This window comes from Hesperophylax consimilis, chromosome 1 (assembly GCF_061612785.1).
Source record: "Hesperophylax consimilis isolate HC1 chromosome 1, BYU_Hcon_1.0, whole genome shotgun sequence".
NCBI classification, from domain to species: Eukaryota; Metazoa; Arthropoda; class Insecta; order Trichoptera; family Limnephilidae; genus Hesperophylax; species Hesperophylax consimilis.
The window spans coordinates 46,693,903-46,715,708 of record NC_142836.1 but is presented as its reverse complement, the minus strand read 5'-3'; the positions used below and the strand labels follow the sequence as shown (position 1 = coordinate 46,715,708).

General features: G+C 32.6%; 1 protein-coding gene across 1 annotated transcript in view; it reads right to left on the bottom strand.

Annotated features, from left to right (window-relative positions):
- The window catches only part of CCAP-R (Crustacean cardioactive peptide receptor), a 265,348-nt gene extending 244,150 nt beyond the window's left edge, over positions 1-21,198 (bottom strand). Inside the window, exon 1 of the mRNA XM_089633077.1 lies at positions 21,078-21,198. The gene's annotated coding sequence lies outside the window, so the exon portion shown is untranslated. The remainder of the gene's footprint in view (positions 1-21,077) is intronic.
- Positions 21,199-21,806: the final 608 nt, after the last annotated feature.

Sequence of the window (21,806 nt, the reverse complement as noted above, 5' to 3'; positions counted from 1 at the left end):
ATGTTTTTTGTTCGCAACGAGTTTCCAGTCTGTTTGTAAAGCTATAAGGGGACTTACAAGAAGGTCTAAGGTTAAACGATTCCCGGAGAGTTAAATGTCCGCCAGAGTAAAGCGAAACTTTTCGAGGGAGTAATAAAAGTCAGGCCTATTGGCGGCGTCAAGTGGGCTATACGTTATATGGCATAAAGCATAAAGCTTTTTACGGAGTTAGGCTGAACTGGACAAGGACATATATAACACAAACTGAGTTTAACGCGATGGGCGGACACAAAAAAAAATTATCTACCGTGAACTAATATTTTTTATTATTTTAGAATTTTTTTGTCACTTTTTTTTCTCCTTTTATTTAAGCGTATCCCATTTAATGCCATTTTCTTTTATATTATGTATTCATTTACAGATGCATATTAAAAAAGTAAATCGATACATTATACTAGAGGAAAGTCTCAAAAATAATTGTTGCAAAATTTGGAATTCTGATATTTCAAAGACACGTTTTTAGTTATTTCCTTTGAAAAAATATTATGAGCAATAATTAGTCGCATGAAATATCCATTTTCAATTATCCATTATTCATTATCCATTTTCAATTATCCATTATCCATTTTCAATTATACATTATCCATTTACAATTTGTATCGATATTTTACGCGACTCATTATTGCTTATAATCATTTTTTATACTTTGTGCTATGCAAAAAAACCGTGTCTTATAAACATTAGTATATCATTAAAAAAAATCCTTTGAAATCATTTAGTTTAAATTGCTACCAGGTATAACGTATTCACTGTGCAACAAATTAACTAAAGTTGAAATTATTAAATATTCATGTCTTGCTATTTATACAAATCTAAAGTGGAAATCGCAAATACATAAAAGAATCTATAAATTAAGATAATTGAGATACCTATTTTATGAACATAGCTAAGTACTCAACATTGACAATTTGCAAATGATCTATTTATCTCATTTATAATGCATTATAGGATGGGGAGGTGTGCTCGATGCATTTAGTAAGCCTTTGCAAATAACTCAAAAGCCCATTATGAAAGTTATATATGTAAAATAGAAAGAGACTATTTTTGACTTACTAATACAAAGAAATTAAAATATTTAATATTCTCATAAATTCTTTGCAAACATAATGTTTAAATTTTCACTGCAGCATCTATACCATCATTTGTATACCTACTAGCTATAGTATTTAAAACAAAAAAATATATATTTATACATTTATAGTAAGGAAAGTTAAAACATGAAACTTAAAAAATATACGGGTATTTGCCACAATAAACGAAACTCGGAAGACCGCTATCAATTTTTTTGTACGCGTCCATTATAATGGCACAGAACAAAGTGAGACTTGATTGGTATTTCCGAGTTGATTTCCTCAGGCCTAGCGAGAAAATGACAGCCAAAGTGAATTTAGTTTCACTTTACAGAAAGTGATGAAATAGAAAAAAATGAAAAACAAACCAATAACAACAAGAAAGTGACAACCAATAAAAATCATTGTACCTGTTAACCTTAGAAGAGCAATAAAATATATTAAAATGACATGCTCACTGCTCACGCCGCGCCGCATAGACGTATCAATTTGGCAAGTGTTTCAAAATGTACTTATATTAGGTAACAGTCACAAGAATAAAGAGAATATTGGTGACATTTATCACAACTCTCAGCAAATAGCAGTTGAGACGAATGTTTGAATTTAAAGTTCATTTAAGAGACAAAAATAAAATAAGAAATTAGATAAAAAAAAACTCGGAGGCTACTTGCTTTCTAGTTGCGTATAGATTTTTATATTACGAATGACATAATATTACGACTATGTTGTAGACTAGAGAGAGTTAGGAATGTCTTCAGTGGAGCTCAGAATTTTGATGTTTCACACTTTGTTAGAAGAATGAGACAATATAAGCGGGGCAGAAAATGAGACCAGATCGGTCAAAAAATGTGGATCCAAAAATTATCCGCTTAATTAGGTGGAAAATAATGCGAATAGATACATAGCCAAATAATTGTGAACTTAAATGCCTCACACGGATGACGCAAAATTTGACACAATGCCTTCTGATTTATATGTTATATATTATACGTTGAAAAAAAACATCAGAAATGTTACCGGAGACCAAAATTTATTTGCATCTTTTACTCCGAATGATGTCAAGAATCACTGATTAAAGTAAGTCAAATACATCCCTTAACACCCTGTATATGCTTCCAACATAATAAAGTTTGTAAGACGATGTTTATTATTGTTCTAATGAATAAGTTTTTCGTCGCTTAAAGTACCTACCTACATGTTTTTCAAAGTGTTTTACCCGAAGTATTTAAAAAAATTGATGAGACGCGCAGAGAAAAGAGTAAGTATAAGCCAAAATAAATGAAGCCTAAACTAAAGAATGCTGATTAAACGTTACAAACGAAGTGTTCGAGGCGTATTATGAATGTCTTAATTTGAAACTGTTCTGGTTTGGTCAAAGCGCGGTTACTCTTTTTGCCTTTGTTCAGTTGAAGGAATTTTATTATGAAGCTCCGAGCCCAGGAAAATGTTTCATTTTACCACCAAAAACCATCTTAAACGGAATCACGTGATTTCCAGTTTCCCAAAACTGATTGGATGACTACTTTAAGTTTTTTTAATTAATACAACGGTACAATTAGGTAATTTTTCATTATTTATGCGAAATTATAAATTATGTTGCGCTGTTTGCATTCAAATTTTTTGACTGGTCTCGTAACTTAGGTTTCACGAACTAATTATATTTCTAATGTTCGCTATGATTCGTAGTCAAAATGAAAAAAAAGTCACTGTGAATAATGTAAACCATAATAGACAGGGAATCTCAGCGCTACACAAATCTGACGTGAGGTAAGTATACGAAATCGTCATACACTTTTACTTTTAGTTCATACATATAAAATCGTCATACACAATTATTATTTGGACAGTTGCGAAAGCCTAACTCTGATGATAATAAAAATAGCATAACATATTATTGTGTCGTGGCCGGTGATAACGTTTTGTGCTAGAGCATAATGTTTTAATATAGGTGACAAATTGATATTTCTTTGCAGGCGATTTTACTTTAAAAGTCAACAAGACAGAGGTTTTTGAAATTTCATGACAGATCACTAACAATCCCCATCTTTAACAGATGTTTTAGATAAAACATAACACTTTTTTGCTGAATTGGAAATGAAAAAGGTTAAAATTGAAACATTATTTCAATCTTAACCTTTTTTCATGAAAAATTTCACCATCAACCAGTGTCGGGAGCGTTCTCGGCTACATTTTATTTTTACATTCGCAACATCTAATATTCTACCACTCCTGTCCCCTTCCATCCGCTCTACGTTTCTGAACCATCGCAGTGTAAAATATAGAAAATGACACTTTCTGAAATCTTAGTTACAAGTAGGAATTTGGCACGTTGAAAGCACTCTTCCTTTCAGATAAATGATAAACTTTCATGGTTTAATTTTTATTGAAAAACTTTTCTTTAACTTTTGAACCCCATGCAAATACGGCGTATAATAATTAGGTTCCAATAGGTCTGAGATCCTGGCTTCGATTCCCAGTTTCTTTTAAATTTTTTAGTATTATCTTCTTCTTCATTGATATAATACAATGATGGGTATAACCTTCAAAGGATATAGAAAAGTTGCTCTAATAGTATCCCATAAATTAAAATCAGACATGTTTATCCGATACACTATTTAGATTACAAACCAATCCTTTAGAACTGTTTTGAAAATTTCGTGATCATTCAGAGTGAGTTTGAAATATGACAAATAAAAATTAGGTGCACAATGGTCGGCTGGATAAAAACGTTGTCCCGGTAAGGAAGAGATCCTGAGTTCGATTCCCAGTTGAGACCGTTAGCTTTATTTTGATTTCTGTGTCTTGTTCTGATTCATGTTTAGTATAGATTTAGTATTTCATGGTTCAATTTGCCGTGCGGTTTGCATGGTGCGTTTTACTAATAATTGGCGTATACTGAGTTAACAAAAAATATACTTTAATAACTTTTTAGATATAAGATTGTTTTCGTTTTATGTTCTTTCTGTCTCCGACAGGTTTTACCGAAAAATATTAATTGATTATTTTCTATAATGAAAGCAACATATTATTTAATTATTATTCATTAAAGTTAGTTAATAAATAATGTACAAAGCAAACATTTTATCTTGGAAATTTTGATAGTAAAATTTTTTAAATTATCTTTTTTTATTAAATTAATTATTTTTCTTTCAACAATTATTGATTATAAAATTTTTTCACTACAAAATAACCAACTTTATTTTTGTAGGAAAATATTGAATAGTTTGGCGTGTTATGAATAAGCCGATGTAGCGCAATTGGTAGAGCGCCTGACCGGCAGTCATAAGGATGCCTGTTCAATTCCCGTCGGCGGCATGCATTTTTCTCGGAAGATTTTTTCAATTCATATAGGTTTTTAAGGCTAATAATTTTTGCTTCAAAATAATATGTTATTCTTTGTGCTATGCATAAAAAACCTTGTCTCTTAAACAATACTTGTTCTTAAAAGAATAACAAAGATTTACTAATGCATACTATTTTATATCAAATAAATTTTAGGTACATTGCAACAAGACTGTACTGTACTCTTCCAGAAAATATAAAAAAATGTGATACTCAAACAAATAAAAAAAGATAACGTTTTAATTTGGATCAAAAGTAATAAAAGGGCCTTTACTGGTGCCCTCGCCCAAAATTTGAAATTATTGATCTACCAACAATATTGAGTGATTATATTGTATTATAAGTGTACGTTTATTCATACGTATTTAAAGTAACTTTTAAGATGGCTGCCTCAAGACAGGCTGGCCGCTGGCCTAGTGAGGCAAGTTATGAGAAACCTCAACTTTTTCTACATGTTACATACTACCTACCTATTGTTTTGATATTATTATTTTATGTAATTCGATTTCCTATCTAATTTATAAACAAATGTACTCTATGAACACTTAACATGTATTCTTAGTTATAGTTGCAAAATTTCTCAAATAAAGATACATATGGAATTATTATTATTAGTTCATCATTAAAAATCATATTATTATCACTTATAAAAAATTTCTTGTAAAATAAAATCTCTCGAAGAAATTTCGTGCAATTATCTAATTCACAGAAATATCACATTTTAATAGGAATTGGGTCAAATGAAATTCTCCTTACCGAATGGAACTAACGTCTTTGGAAAGGATATTATAAATCGTAATGAGCTGAAATAATCCTCACAGCGGAACTCTCCTCTAGCTGTGAAATTATTCTCTGAGAATTAATTTGTTCTCCCTGACTCTAACAGCTTACACATGTGGCCCAAATTCGATAATTATAAACACGGTGGACTCGTAGGTATTAACGGCATTGATGATTTTGAAATTATCAGATATTTTTTTCAAAACTGATACATATTATAATTGTATACACAATCTTTCGATTTTTCGAGCTTTCTAGCTTAAAACGGAGTGCTTTTATATATTATATTACAGGGCGAATGAATATTATAATTTATTAGAAAGTAGAAATCGGTAAATTTTTCATTATATTAGTACAATTTGGCGGGCGAGTATGGGTACCTCCACCCCGGGGACCATTCATTGGAAACCAACAGATTTGCCATCGGTAACCATAAGTGGTTTCATATGTTTGGTGACTTAGCAGGGGTGCCCGGGTTCACGGGGTGAGGATTGTCTAGCGAATGCGAACCCACCTACTATGTGGTGGGCTGAACTTGGAGAGACTGGTCGAGGGATATCTTTTAACCTCTACAGCAGGACTCTTTCGACCCATCGCATTACACCACAGTGGCCGGGATGAATTCAAATATCCGTCTCTCCTGGACACACTGACACCCAGATTTCCACCCACCCCTCACAAGTTTTTCCTTATCAGATCTTCCTCTCCTTCCTTTCCGTAAAATAATCCATCACACAGCTTCCCCTAAGATGACATAGGCCCTGAGGGAAATTTTTATAATAATAAAAACATTTTAATATTTTCCTTAGGCCCTTCGCTAACGTAAAAACAAGTAATATGTTAATACACATTCAAAAATTATTTATATTTTATATTGCTATTATGTATGAAATTGAAATCCACATTTTGTTGTTTAACACAGAATCTACCTACTAAACAAAAATGTATTGTATTTAAGACTTCCTTGATAGTTGAACAACTATATTTCAAATTTAAACAACATAATATATTATGAATAGTGGCTGTATAACCTCATTGCAAAATTAACTTATCACTGAACCATTGTTCCAACGCTATTACTTTGCGGCTAATTTGGAAGAATATTGAATAGTGCCCTTAAAGTGGTGTCATCCAAATTATCCGTATATTATCATCAATATCGGTGAACAGTGAAGTATCAATTTATTGTGAAATATGATAATGGAAATGAAAGCAATAATCAATTTACACAGAAGGAATAAATATGTGATTTATGATGGTGTGAACGTGATATAGGGGCTAATAATGGTCGAAATTCGAAACGTACAAATTACTATCAAAGTTAGTGTCTAAAATCACATTTGTACAATAAATGTATTGTAGTCTTCATTTAAAAAAAAAGACCATTCATTATATCGGATGTCCAGAAAAGAATGTATCGGCTTCAATGGTATATTATATCAGTTTAATTTAGACTATTTACAACAAATCATACATCAAATTGAAAGTAAACTAACCTTGTTTTTCTTACAAATCTTCAACAACCTCCAACATCCAGCAATTCTTCCCACATTTTGGTCAACAAGTCCGGAGTAATAGAAGCAATAGGATCTTTTTATGTGAATCAACTCTAGCAAAACATTAGGTAGCGGCGGAACGTAGACCCGATCTTCTTTAAAGACCCAAAGGAAAAAATCGCACGGCCGTATGTCAGGTAACGACCATTATAACCAATCCAATGGTCAGGGACTTCGACATTTAACCACTCTCGTACAAAGAGATACCGATGTAAAAATTTACAGGTTTTCCCACTACTAAGTGGGGAAAGGGCCATTCTTTTAACATATCCAGATACACCACCCCTGTTACAATAGTTTCAGCGAAAAAAAAGCGGTCCTTGCACTTGACCTCAGGACAGCGCTCAAGAGTCGCCCAGGAGTCGCCATTTTGCGTATGTGGCTTCGCAAGCGAGAAAACAACAAAGCTGTACTCGTGAATGAACTTATCTTAAACTAGGTTAGTTTAAAAATTATTTTACAAGCAATAATTATTCGCCTGAAACACTCATCCACATTGAAAAATCTCCTGATAAAAGATACATGACGCCAAAGGGACATGTATTTTTTATCAGGAGATTTTTCAATGTGGATGAGTGTTTCAGGCGAATAATTATTGCTTGTAAAATAATTGTTACCCTTTGTGCTATGCATAAAAACTTTGTCTCAAAACATTAGTTTACCGAAAAAAAAATAGGTTAGTTTACTTTCAATTTGATGTATGGTTTGTTGTAAATTAAATATTTGTCTTAATTAAACTGTTATATTGTCCCATCGAAACTGGAACATTCTTTTATCGACACCCTGTATTATAACCGAATTAATCGTATAACCAAATTATAAGTCCCACACCAAACACAACTAGTACATAGAGAAACAATACTAATATTGAATATTGGGAATTTATTAAGAATCTCTTCAAATTATTCGTAAGCCGCTTAAAACGCGATAGCAGGCCCTTAACGAATTAATTAATAGGTTTCCTAGTAAACTTTTAGTAAAACACAATCGATAAAACACGATGTTTTATCACACTGTCAGAACACGTGTTGGTAAAAATGATAATATTTCCGCATTTCGTCATTGTATATTATCAAGGAAAATGTAGGTGCATGAACACAGTTCCAATATAATAGGAATTTACTAAAATTTTATCAGGAAACGGCCTGCGATGCCATTCACAACCGGATTACGAATAATTTGAAGAGATTTTTAGTAAATTAGCAATATCAACAAGGTATTCTATTCTCTCTTTTTTTAAATGCAAATTTTAATAATGAAATGTTTAAAAAAAAATTATATTTTATTTCGAGGAGAAAAAAACCTAATTAATGACCGTAAGTCGAAAAATATTTTTTTTTCATTTACTTAATATCCTATTTGTCACTATTTTGGTTGGCTTAAAAATATTTCGATATGTAGGTACCTACGTTATTCTCGAAAAGTTTTCGGTTCTTACATTTATTTTATGAATCCTTCTCGAATTGTCCAGCCTAATAACAGTATGTAATGCCATCTACAATATCCAACTTAACGTTTACAACTGTCACACTTATGTACTTTCGACTTGTGTAGCTTCTTATAAAAATATCATCTGTCGTTTTTGTAGCCAAGAATTGCCAGTTTGTGTGAAATATACCGTTTTAATTTCTGTCCTTAAATTAAAGCACTATTTTTCTTTTATTCATATAAAATATAAATGCATTATTGTTCACAGAATTAGAAACAATTGTTTAAAAATCTATCCCACACAAAATTTGCATTCGAAGAATTTGGATTACATTTTTAGAAAGAGCTGCCGTATGAAAAAACTGCTTTTGGCTTAATATTATCTCCAACAAAAATAATAAACAATGTGTCGACGACTTGGGTGATTCTTGTTTATAATGAAGCGAAACATGGAATGTTTAATGTCGATCATATAAAACTGATTGGCAAATTTATTTTTACGATAATTTTATGACGACCGGTCCCATCGGAAAACTTGTTGGAGTTTTTTAATATTGTGCTAGAGGAGAAAAATTGTAATCATCATTATCCTTCCAAAAATTTGTATCTTTTTAGTGTTAGTACACGGAGAAAAATGAGTATAGCTGATTTATCGAAATACTTTAAAAACGTTACTGCAATCCATTTCCTTATAAAATATTAGTCCTTTAAGAATATATCGGAATACGTGTTCATGCAGCTGTGCTATTTATGATAAGTATAATGACGGGGCGCGATAGTATTGGAATTTTTATGAATACATGTTCCAAAATCTTAGTAACATATTAGTATTTTACCGACAGATTTTTAAGAAACCTGTAAATTCATTCGTCAAAGGCTTGCTGTCTCGTTTTCAACAGGAATACTAAGAATTTTTGCCAGATTTTTGAGTTTTCTCCGTGTAATTATAGACATTTTTTGTTTGATTATCTTGGCTAAAAAATAGCAGAGCCTCATTTCTTTTATGCAAATTACAGAAAAAATATTTTGCATTTGCATGTTCGGTTACTTTTACTTTTGTTGATAATTTATTATTGTGTTGAGGAATTACTTACTACGAAATCTGCAGAAATTGGTGCCTTCGGCTCAGTTTCTCTTCAAATCTTCCTCGCCTTAAGGTTTTATCTAACCCTTTTTGAAGTGAAACTTCTTTACGCGCGTCATGCAATTTCGAGGACCGGAGTAAAACCGACTCATGACCGAAACGAAAATGCGGGTACCCCCACCACCGATTAAAGTTCATTTGATCTAGTCAAAGTTTTGAAGTAACATATAAATGCTTCTTAGCTCATCCCGACAACTGGCGTTGGTGGTGTAATGGTCAGCATAGTTGCCTTCCAAGCAGTTGATCCGAGTTCGATTCTCGGCCATCGCACATTATTTTTTTTGTTTTTAACGCCTTTTTCATTCAATATCTTATTTTTTAGTAGGTCAGAACATTTTTTAAAAGAAAATAATATTGCAAAATAATAAAAACACTTATCTCACTGTGATAAAACATTACTCCGCTAGAGCGCGCTTTGCGTTATTGTGTTGGATTAAAATTATTATCTAATCCGTATATTATGATAATTGTATTACATTTATTTAATTAATTTATTTATTTTGATAATATGTAATAATTTACAGAAAAAAAAATTAAAACTATCTCCCTCTGATAAAATATCCGTTCGCTAGAGCGCACTACGCGATCTTGTGTGGGATTCTATTTCTGTACATTGTACATTATTTTTAAAAATATATTATATTTTGGGTGTGATGTAGGTAACATTATAAAACATAACAAGCTCTCATATTTTCAGAACCTACATAATATAATCAATTTATGCGGCTTTGCTTACAGTTGGTGCTCAGCGTGGTTGGCTTTCAATCAGTTAAGCGAGGTTCGATTCTCGGCTGTGGCATTTTTGAAGTGAAACCTTGTTGAGGTGGGGGAGCCGCTCACGAACGTTCTCTCTCTTCTCTTCTTTCCTCTCTCTCAGACACCAGCGAACTGCGCCACGCCAAGCATCAGCTGAAACTAGAAGTTTCACTTCTGTCTTGCGTAGGCTTGACACACCCACTTTTTTTTTGTATTCAAGTACACTTTTCCTGACAACACACAAACTGCTGATGCCACTATATGCATCTCCGTTTAATACATGTTCCTGCTTTCCTCCACCAAATTACCTGTCCCTGTCTGACGGTGTGGAGTACCTACATTCAGTGACATTACAAAAATTACATATTTTTACATAACCAATCTGTAAAGAAAACCTGTGCAGTGTACACATTAAGTATTCCGTAATACGAATGTATTACGGAAGTGGCGACCAAGCAGTGTCCCTATATCCAAGTCTATAATATTGATCATAAATATCAACGGTAAGTCAGAATCCTTTCCAATTATTACTGATAACCCCCAGCTACCCCAATTACTGTGTCAAATAATGATTACGTCCACAATAAAACTAATTTGCATGTAATTCTACGATTACAAAAAAACAATACGAAATATGAAAAAGACTAAAGGAATCGCCACTTCTTGTTGATATATTTGCAAGAGCTATATTTAAACATATAACAACAGGTCTAAACCAAAGTGCTTGTTTATTGATATTATTTGTCACATTTCGCAGCGTGTCTCCGAATTTTTATGGGTTGATTTTAAGAGATTTAAAGAAATTTTAGCGTTTCTAAGCGCATGTATTTCTACATGAATGGTATTTTCCCCGTGAGTGTAAGCTCGAATAATACACTAAGTCTACCTCCAGTGCACTTAATACAATCGTTTATTTAGATTTATTGTTTTGGAAATATATTTATTCGTAAATACATGATATTTGAAATTGACATTTACAAATAATATATATGAAATCACTACACTGGGCAACTGCCTGTTTTATGGTGACCAGTGGAACGTAGTGAGATTGTATGAAATCTAGTGTAAACATATGAATTAAATATATAAACATGATGAAAGTTGGAAGACTTAAATAGAAAGTAGAAAATATAAAAATTCATGTATAGTATAACGTGTGTTTTTATATAACTAAGGTGTTTTTGCACAAAAACGGCGCTATAAAAGTCATCCAGGTATTATTATTATTATTATATAGATGTCAATTGTGACAGGAAAAACAATCTATTTTTGAAAAAAAAGCACTAAACATGATTTTTTTTAAAGGCACCATCTGTAACGTGGACGTAAAAGCAACATGCTCTATTGTTACTCTATCTGCACAGACAGACTGAAAAACACCTACGCGTGGCGGGGTACAGTTAGTTAGAAATAATATCGGTCCTAGTACGCTTCCTTGCAGTACTCCATGTTGATTAGGAAAGGTTTTCTTTTTCCCTTGTTGATTTGAACTCTCTGTATACACTTCATCACATAACTTTTTAGTAAGCTAAGGATTGTATTTGACATACGAATTTTTGAAGTTGAAGTTGAAGTTTTGCAAAAAAGATTTTGTGATCTATTGTGTCAAAAGCCTTTTTTATGTCTAAGAAAATTGCCAATGTTTTTCCCTACTGTCTAAATTTTTTGTGATCATATCTGTAATAGTTTCTATGACATCACCAGTACTTAAGTTCTCCCTAAAACTATCCTATATTTCCGATGATATTTTATTATCTTCAAGTAAGATGGAAGTTGTTTTTTTATTATTATTCTCTCCAATATTTTTGAAAAAGTATCGAGTAGGTTTATTGTTCAATAGTTGTTTGTGTTATTTTTACATCCTAAATATTGGTGAAACAATATTTTTTTTTAAAGTTGTGGGAAGAACGCTTTCAGTTATAGACCGATTGACTATGCATGTTAGAGGCACGATAAGTTCTTAGAGATATTTTATTGCATCGGTCGTGAGAAAGCCCTCCCTCAAAGATACATTTAATTTTACAAAAATGGTCACCTTCTTATAAGAGCTAAAAGAAATTTCTCAACATTTCCGAAGAATAATTTATCTAATATAACGTGGCGGTCATTATCTTAACAATCGATATAAACGCACGTAACTCATTTTTTGGTGTAATCAAGATCATGGTTGATCAGTTTATTCCTTCTCCTGTAAAGTAGATAAATTTGTCTTATACCATATTAAAATTAAAGTGACGATATTCAAAACCCCATGCAAGTTTGTTTTTTAAATAATAAAAACCTTATTAGGATCCGCTGTTTACCCACGCCTTTGATTTTGAGTGAGAACTCTTACAGTAGGCGCAGCCATTATTAAACAGATTGGCAGAGGCAGTTTGTTTTACAGGCTTCCAGATTTTTGAAGTACTTCATACGAGACAGTTCTTAAACGAAATATAATGATAATCAAAAGCATCATTTCATTTTATTTAAGGTGGATAAAGCAAAAATAAATTTAATATATTATATTGAAGCGTTCTGTTTAGCAGTTTAATATTTGATTATTCGAAAAAGAAAAATACAAACACAAAGTTGTAGTACACTAGCGATATCAACGTACTATAAACCTTTTAAACTATATGCTTTGGTTTTATGAAGAAAAGCTTAATTTCACTAACTTCAAATCCAAACACATGTTCTGAGACAGCTACTTATTCCTATCCCTTAATTTAAATCACATCAGAATATCTCTTGAGAGAAATTTAATACAGCTCGTATCATACAGTTGATTCCAACTGACTGATTCTTCTGACTAATAAAATAAATATAAAACCTTTAATTTTATTTTCTCATAGACCTTAGCTGGCATCTTTCTTGTTTTTGATCAAGAGCTGATCTTGAAAACTTTAGAGGAACGTTCAAAGACATGTGTTATTAAGTGGATTTTAATTAGCTTTTCACGTAAGTCTAGCGATTATGCGAAATTTAAGGAATGGCAACTTCAACAACTGCTGTAACCCTTTTGTAGTATTATGTTTCTCCGCCTTTTTACATGAGCTTTGATCTTAAAAAAAATTGTAACACGAAATATTACAAAAGAAAAATGTCGTAATTCATTTCGGTTATTAATTGTTACATAACACGCTTAAAATCCTTTATAAATTGGCATTTAAAATATTAAATGAGACTTTCCTTGTATTTCTTGAGCACTATGTAACAATTTTGTTTTGTAGAGTTTTGTTTTTCGATGTATATTTTTGCTGCAGTTTCAATGTACAGTATATTGAATGACACGATTGTGTCAAATAAATAAATAAAATAAAAATTAAGTCACAAATGTACATTAAATGATACATCTTGAGTCTCTAGGCAATACTAAGTTGAGGTTTCTCTTTTTTTGGTTAATAATTTAATTCTAACTAAGCACGAACTTATGTCACCCCTTCGGAGATTGGGTAACATTGGCAACGAGAGTCAATAACAACCATATTATCCCATCTTACGCAGTTACAGGGTACGTACCACGCGATTTAAAAAAAATGCTACTTTGTAATGGGCTCTAATAATAAACTCTACCATCGATATTTTTTCGTCAAGAGCATCACGTAAATGACATAAACTGTTCAATTCGCACAGATATCAGTTCACTTATATATACAACCATTTCTCTCACCTGCACACGGAGAAAAAATATATTTTTCCTAATTTCAACAAATTTTTGGTAATCCGGTTAATAGCGCGATAAATGCCTTAACGAATAAATTAACGGGCTTACTGATAAACTTTTTGTAAATTAAGAATATATTATCACGAAATCGGAACACGTGTTTTTGAAAATCCGAACATTTTTCGTACATGATATTTACTAATTTAATGAATGTACTAATATTTATTTATTTACTTATGGACGAAGTCCAATTAACACGTTAGATATTACAAGAAGTTAATACAAGGAGAAATGTTACAATAAAATATGCTTTGTCCAATTAACACGTTAGATATTACGAGAAGTTAATACAAGGAGAAATGTTACAACAAAATATGCTATTTATTTATTTATATATACGCCTAAAAAGGCTTTTACATAAGAGTGATACATGATGCAGTGTACATAGGAGAATATCTGTATTATACAGGAGATACTGAGAGTAAATAGATTTAATTCATTGTAAAGAAGGTACAAAATACACAATTGTAAAATTGTGATTACAAGTATAATGAGAAAATATTAAGAAATAATTTAAAAAAAAACCAAATAAAAAAAATATATGAAGGAATATTAGTAAAACGTAAGAGTAACATAAAGTAAAAAAATAAATTACAACAACACTACATATAAGACAAAACATTAAAACTAATTTACCAACCCTACTCCAATTTGTAGGATTCGACAAAGTGTTGGTATAGATCAGTGATGGGCAAAGTACGGCCCGCGGTCCAAGTCCGGCCCGCCAGGCTAGTCAATCCGGCCCGCGACATTGTTTTGAATAACCCTACCACAATTTACCAATTGAACAAAATGTATTTTCTACGTAGTTTTTTAATTTTTTAATTTTTTTTTTTTTTTTAAAGAAAGACAAACATTCCCGGGTTACGAATAACCTGACAATATTTGAAAATCTCCTACTACCACAGTAAGCGGAAAATGTTGCTTGTGTTGTGGTGGAGGACTTAGCCAGCCGAGGAATTGAACACACTACGCCTGGGTGGGACCCAAACGCGATGTCAACTCGGCCACCGACCGGTCAATAGAATAGAATACTTAACGGTTTCCTTCTCATTGTGTTTTAAGTACGGTATTATTGCATCTAATATTAGTTTGCACACAACCTCGCGCTTTGCAGATCGGTAGCATGGCGAATGCATGGCGATGTGAAGTGCAATGCGTGTGTTGCTCGGCTAAGTTCGGGACGAATCAGCTACCATTTTCGTTTCGTCTGTTGTCAAGGTCAGTGTTCAATCGTTCAATGTTCATCAGTGTAGTTCGGACAGTCACGACGCGACGTCGCGTGCGTAGTCAGTGTCAAGTCACCTCTGCGGCTGTATGCCTGGCTTGTGTTTCTATGGTTGTGCTTTTTTGGTAGTGTTTTTGACATTTTTGATCGTTACAATGGCAAGTAAAAAACGTAAAGTTGATTCAGAATGTCGTATTTTTAAAGATGAGTGGACTTGGAAATACTTTTTTACACATATTAAGGATAAACCTGTGTGCCTCATATGCAATGAAGCTGTAGCGGTATTTAAGGAATTCAACCGACGAAATAATCTCTTTCATGGAAGAAAAAGGAATGGACGAATGTGAACATATGAAAGATATTGTATGGCTTTCAGACTTTGCATTTTTTACAGATCTTCTCAGTCGCAACAATAAATTGAACCTTAAACTCAAGGGAAGAAATCAATTAATCAATAATATTTGGGGTCATATCAGGAGTTTCAAAATGCAATTGAATCTATTTTCTAAACAACTAGTCAAGAAAGACTTTACCCATTTTCCAAGACTAAAAACTATTGCAGTTAGGGAGGACCAACTAAAGAACTATGTGAAAAGCGTGAAATATCTTTATGAAGAATTTGAACGAAGATTCCAAGACTTCAAAGTTATAGAACAGGACCTGGACATTTTTAGCATGCCATTTAATATGGATTGTGAATCAGTCAAACCAGAATTGCAGCTCGAATTGATTGAGTTGCAATGTAACATTGAATTGAAGCAACTGTTTCTCAACGTTTCCGAAATTGAGTTCTACAGGGCCCTGTCAAAATCAAGTTTCCCAAACCTGAAATCTCACACTCAGAAGATAATTGCGATGTTTGCATCTTCCTACATCTGTGAACAGGTGTTTTCTACTATGAAGCTTCGCAAAAACAGTGTTAAAAACCGATTGACTGACCACCATTTAGCTTCACTACTGCGAATCAGCTCATCCCAGTTTTTACCAGATTATGATAAACTTTTAGAAGCTCAGCCACAGTTTCATCTATCACATACGCCTTCATACTCTTCTAAAGAATAATCAATTTTGGTTACCTTTTTACCATTTTAGCATATAATGTACTCAATATTATGCATGATGTAAAAATTAAAAAATAAAGTACTTATATCACTTATAAAAAAAAAATATTTTTTTTTCCGGCCCGCCTAGATAATTTTTTATTTTATCTGGCCCTTTCCTTAAAAAGTTTGCCCATCTCTGGTATAGATTATGCTGAATTCTATAAATGGAGTCAATAAATAAGTCAATAGCACCCCCATACTTATTGCTCAGTCAGTCAGTGAGTGTGTCTGATAGTTGGTCGTGTATGTATTGCAGAAGAATGTTATATTTTGCCTTGTATTCCTAGTCGGCACATGGAGTTTAATTGTGGCAAGGATGGCAGGACTATCAATTAAGTTATTAATGACTGTGTAACACAACCAGGTCTGAAATAATTCTCCTGTCAGACAGTGTTATTAGATGCAATTGATTCATCAAACTGACAAAATTAATGTAATCAAAAGGAATTCTGAGCTTAAAATTTACGTACTTTATATAAAGGGGACCAAATAGGTGAATTATACTCCAATTGACTTCTGACTAGTGACATATAGAAAGTTCTCGTACAATCTATGGACTTAAAATCAGTTAAAGTTCTGCAAAGGAAGATAAGCATCTTTAAAGCCTTATTAGTTATATTGTAGATGTGTGCAATGAATGACAAGTTTTCATTGAATATTACACCCAAGTCACGAATTTGTGACACTGGTATTAATTTAATATTATTTAATGTATATTCATGTAAGTTTTGGAAAATCGTATTACTTGACATTTCTGAATGTTCAAATATAAAGCATTTTGTTCACACCATTGATGAATAAGCTGTTCCATGTTAGTCTGTAAAATTTGACAATTCTATACATTTCGTATTATTTTATATATTTTTAAGTCGTCAGCAAATAGCAGAACTTCTGCATCATTGAATTGATCAACAATGTCATTGATGAATAATAAGAAAAATATTGGGCCAAGGTGGGACCCTTGAGGAACCCCACTTGTGGCCTCGAATACATAAGATTGTACAGAATTAATCTTTACACTAAGCACCATATGCCTAAGATAACTAACAATCCAACTCAATAATTTACCTTTGATGCCCAACAATCGAAGTTTATATATATAAGTATGTGATGTCGAACCTTATCAAAAGCTTTACTAAAGTCAGTCTATATACTGTGCACTTATTGTTTGAGACCCAGAGATTAAGATATGTAATTTTCATAAATCATTAAATTACTTAAGGTAGAGCGACCTGTGATGAAGCCATGTTGGTTAGGAACAGTAATGTTGTTGATAGGTTTTACAATGATATAAAGGGCTAATTTCTCAAAAACTTTCGGTAAAGCAGACACTATACAAATAGGTCCATAGTTTTATATATCGCTTTTATTGCCTTTTTTATGAATAGGGGTTAAATAACTCTTTTTCTGTGGAGCTGGAAAAGACTCAGAACTTAAAGAATTATTAAAGAGTTTATAAAGAGGATATATCAGACTACTAACACAGGTTTTGAAAAATATTGGAGGAATACCATCCGGTCCAGCAGATTTATTGCTATCTAATTCTTTTATGACTTTTTCTTTGATTTTTTTTTTCGATGAAACATTGTCTTAGATTTAATAACACTTCCACTGAAATATCGGAATCGTATTGACACGAATAATGACTAAAGCATATAAAATTTTGGGTTTGTATTTCTGAGGCCCAATGGTGGCTTGGAACAAAGTCACTTGCAAGAATGAAGTGTTATTTAATGAAATAGGATAACAACTTTTATCACTCTATCCGCTCTTTGATTTCGGTTTTTATAATCCTCTTCTGTATTTCTACAACAGAAATATCTGGCTCCGACAGCTTCCCGATATCAAGTCGATTTATTTGCATTTTTTTTATTAATGTTCCCTGTAATTATATCTGTGGAAAAGTTTATGTAAAATGCATCCAAATTAGCGTTTAAAAGCAACGCAAATGGAAACCACATTTATTTATTATTATAAGTGAGACAAACATTAGTGGGAAACGAATAAGCTGAAAATATTTTAAAATCTCCTAATACCACCACACTAGTCGTAAAATATTGCTTGAATTGAACTCACGACGCCTGGGTGGAACGAGGCGCGATTTTAACTCAGCCAGTGACTGGGCAAATATATTTAATATTCTGACAAGGTATTTAATGGAAAATCAACTTATACGGTGTTCGGAGGAAAAGTGCACTACTTCGGGGGGAGATTCTACACGACAGTGCAAGTAAAAAAAATACTTTTTTAAAAATTTCATACTTTTAAGGTAGTTTTTATGTAGGAAAGTTGTATGGGAAAATAAATATTCTATTTTAAAATATGTTTTGTATGGCAAAATAAACATTGGAATTTTGAAAAAAGCTACTTATTCCTTTTACTTCTAGCATCATGTAGAATAATCTCCATAAGTTAACGCACTTTACCCCCGAACACCTTATATATTATTTTATGTGAAACCTCACAAGAGCGCTCCTGTCTGTATAGGTAAGGGAGCTACGTCGCCACCAGGTCAGGCTGTAGGAAGGGATTTAATATGGGTCTTGAAGAGGTTCGGATTATATGAAGGAGGAAAAACAGATGCCGGTAACTCGTTCCACATACGAGCAGTCTTACACAAAACGAGTCGAAGAAGCGGCCCGTTCACATGAAGCCAACATCAACTGTGAACGAGTATTCCGCACGTATACGAAAGTTTCACGCACGTGCACCGGTGCACCGGGGATCAATGCTGCTATCTCCTTAGAGCAGGTTTCATTAAAATACCTCTATAACAGACTCAGCATGCCTTCGAGGTGGCAATCTTTCTGTTAACAATAGAATGTCAATCAGACGGACTGCCCTCCTTTGCACAGAATCAACAAGATTTATCAAGTATTATGGGGCTCCAGCCCAGAGGTGGCTCCCAAATTCAATTGCTGGGCGTACTTACGATTTGTACAGAGTTAGCAGCTGGTTACTTATGAAGAATCTGTTAGCCCTATACAAGACGCCCAGTTTCTTGGAAGTCAGATTTACTCGAGCCCCGATACTTGAGTTGGTCTGATATAGGTACTTACTCCAAATATTTCAACAGAGTCTTTATTGGGAATTATATATTTTTTGCCGTGTTTGGAATCAAACCAGATCAGGAATCTGGTCAAATCTTCTAAAGTACACCAAGCGACGAGTTCGTAAAAGAATTAAAAAAAAACAGCATTGTCGAATGTATTTAAAAATGTTTATTTTGGATATCAACAAAATCGATAATAAGTTAACTAAATCACTTATTTTTGCTAGAGCAGAAAAAAAATCTTCCGAGTTCAAAGGGAATTGTAGTAAATATGTTAATAATCGTAGATAGTGTTCATCTAAGAAAAATTAATTCGACTTTATTTACATAAATCATCTTTATTTCAGGTTGGTAAAATTTTCTCGAAACTTCCAGATAATAAATTTGTAATCGTAATACATGGTTCCGTAGAAATTGCCGGCCTTCATGTTGGGAAATAATGAACACATATCATATTTTATGTGATCAAACAAATTAGTTATTTGATAAATTATGCCGCCTTTAATGGTCTTTTCCTAATCAACACAACAACTTTTGTAAATATGGTGATTAAGTTTGAACTCTAAATCTATGATTCTATTACTGGTATCGATAATCATAAAGTTAATAGGGTGAGTTCTTTCACCGAATTTGAACAGGTCATAAAATTTCATGTTCTATGAAAGCACTTTTTAAGTTCTGTTATTATTTTATGATGGGCGAATTGATTTACAATACTAGGATAGTACTTTAGCAAAACTTTAATTATGATTTAATTTGATGTTTTGTTCAAATTCCGTGAGACAACCCCTCCGTCCTAAATTCTAAAAAATTCATTTAATATTTCAATATTTCATTTGACGCTTATATTCTCAAACAGTGGAGCAAATCATAGTCATTTATTTTTAGTGTATTTTGCTGTTTTGCGCTACTTCCTTCTTTAGCCAACGTTTCGGACAGTATTACAGTGTCCTGTCGTGATGATGGACACTGTAATGATGTCTTAAACGTTGGCTAAAGAAGGAGGTAGCACAATACGACATAATACTCCAAAAATAAATTGCTATAATATTATTTTTATTCGTGAAAATCAGCAATCATAAAAGTGACAAACAAGCTTCAACGGTGAAAGCAATAACGTCTTTAACAACAAATATTTCAATTTAAAAAAAATTAATAACTTTACTGTGAGTTTCTGTGATAACTTTCTGGATCACAACTACCGCGGTATATTATCTTGAGATAAAATTCTGAAAACTTTACTCGACATAAAATGATTGTTTCTCATAATAGAAAAACCTATAAATATGTGGCCGCCCACTTTGCTCCGTTATTACAAGCACTTCCACATTCCTGCACTTCACCACTCATTTTTAAAAATAAAACTTTTTCGAATACAGCAAATAATCGATTAATAAGTATTTGTCTAACGGCATTGCTATGTGAAATCCAATATATTATCACAACGATAAAAAAATACAGAAACGTTTAATACATTTTCCCGCATAATTTATTGTTTTGGTCCGCAAACTAGGAATAATTTCTTTTTTAAAGCTCTAAAAACTTTAACGCATTAATACATACATTGAACTTGTTTAGAACTTAAGACTATTTTCGCTTCCATTTTATTCTAGTTTCTATTATTCCAATAAAATTCTTAATGTACAAATATGACACAAAAAATAAGACAATGCGGCTTAGTTTGAAACACTGAGAAAAGTAATTTTCTCAATGTTTCAAACCAAATTACCAAGGAAAGTCTATTTCAACAGTCGTAAAAAGACGGATCTTCATGTAATAAAATGAAAATAATAGTAAATTACTTACTTAAGTCGAACACTCCACAAATATAGTACGGAAATAAATACACAAAAGAGAACAATAAGATACTTACATGAAATCATTGTAGATCTGTTAACTCCAATAGTAATTGTTAAATCGTTTATATTGTCGCGCACTGAAGCTATAGCTGTTTGGCTCTTTGAAGATTCGCAAGCCGTTAATAAGCCGACAGGTAGAACAAACAATTACATGGAAATCGGGCCGGCGCGTAAAACGTACCAGCTAGTTCACGGGTAATAATAATACTTCACGGATCACGTATGACATATCTCCGAATTCACGTCACAAACTGTTCCCGGGGGAATACATAATGTCTTCATATTGAATACTGTAGTGTTCGGCCCACCCATTGGGATGATATTTATTTGTTTTCCAGCGGAAAACTGATCGTAAATCTTTTTTGAGTGTCCAAACGCCGTGTTGTGGTTTCGGCAACGATGATTTTCTGGGGATAATGATTTCCACGCCTTTGGAAATATAGCCAGCGTATTTGTGTATCGGAAGAAGACCTCTTTTCTCTGTTGTGGAAATCTGTAAGTGGAAAATGAAATTCACGTTAGATGAACACTCTAATTTATACCGACTCTAACTCAATGTGGGCAGTATCGCTTCGGCGCTTTTCTTTATCGCGGCTTGTTTATTTATCTGTGTTTATATTGTGGGTTTTCAAAACATTTTTTGTTAAATTTTAATAATGATATTATGAAGTCATTGTTTACTGTTAATAATTATGTTCCCACATATTCGTCTATTTTAAAAGTGCTATCGAAATATTAATTAT